Source organism: Tachysurus fulvidraco, chromosome 14 (assembly GCF_022655615.1).
Source record: "Tachysurus fulvidraco isolate hzauxx_2018 chromosome 14, HZAU_PFXX_2.0, whole genome shotgun sequence".
Lineage (NCBI taxonomy): Eukaryota > Metazoa > Chordata > Actinopteri > Siluriformes > Bagridae > Tachysurus > Tachysurus fulvidraco.
In genome coordinates, this window is record NC_062531.1 from 24,433,685 (window position 1) to 24,434,810 (window position 1,126).

Here is a 1,126-nt window from a genome sequence, read left to right on the forward strand (position 1 = left end):
TTTTCCAGAGATGCCAATCAACCTACCATGCATGTCTTTGGACCGGGGGAGGAAACCGGAGTACCCGGAGGAAACCCCCGAGGCACGGGGAGAACATGCAAACTACACACACACAAGGCGGAGGTGGGAATCGAACCCCCAACCCTGGAGGTGTGAGGCGAACGTGCTAACCATTAAGCCACCGTGTCCCTTTGTTTAAATTATAATTACATATATTAAATTGCACTGCTGGCTGTTTTTTTTTTTTTTTGTCAAGTTAGAGTCACTCTTTTTTTTTGCTCTCGGTCTCTCTCTCTTAATGCTAACGAGACAAAAAGAATGTCATCTCCGTCATGTTACCTAGCAACCAGAAAGCGTAAACTCCTCACTCCTGAAGACTTTCCCATGTTATAAATGTGTTGGCACAGAGACTGAGACTGACATGGACACCCGAGACATGGACACCCTTTCATGAAGGTTGAATCATTTCATAGGAAAGGAGCTTATGGCAGAAACATGGCTTTAGTGTTTGTTTCTCTTAACAGGATCCATATCTGTGTGTGGATAAACGAGTGAGACAGACAGAGAGAGAGAGTGAGAGAGAGAGAGAGAGAGAGAGAGGTAATGGATGGTGGTGCTGTGTATAGAGACACAATCAGAATAAATCAGACTAAAGGCTCGCCTCAGCCTCCCACAGCACCGCCATTAGCTTTATTTATGTCCTGGAAACCCTCCCTTGTCTCAGTTTCTCTGTTTTACTTTTTCTATCCCTGTCTCTCATACTCTGTCTCTATCTCACCATTTGTCCACATTTTCATTCTTCATTGTTCCCACCGTTTCTCACCATTATCTCTCTCTGTCTTTCTCACCTACTCTCCACATTTTGTCTCTCTCCCTGTCTCTCTCTCACCATCTCTCACCATTATCTATCGGTGTGTTTCTCTGTCGCTCTTTTTCTCTTTCTCTCGCTCACCATCTCTCCACATACTCTCTCTCTCTCTCTCTCTCTCACACACACACACACACACACACACACCATTTCTCACTATTTTCTCTCTGTCCCTCTTTAATCATCTCTCAAATTAAATCAGATTTCTCCATATATTGTTTCTCTCTACCTTTCTCTCTTTCACTATGTCTCACTATT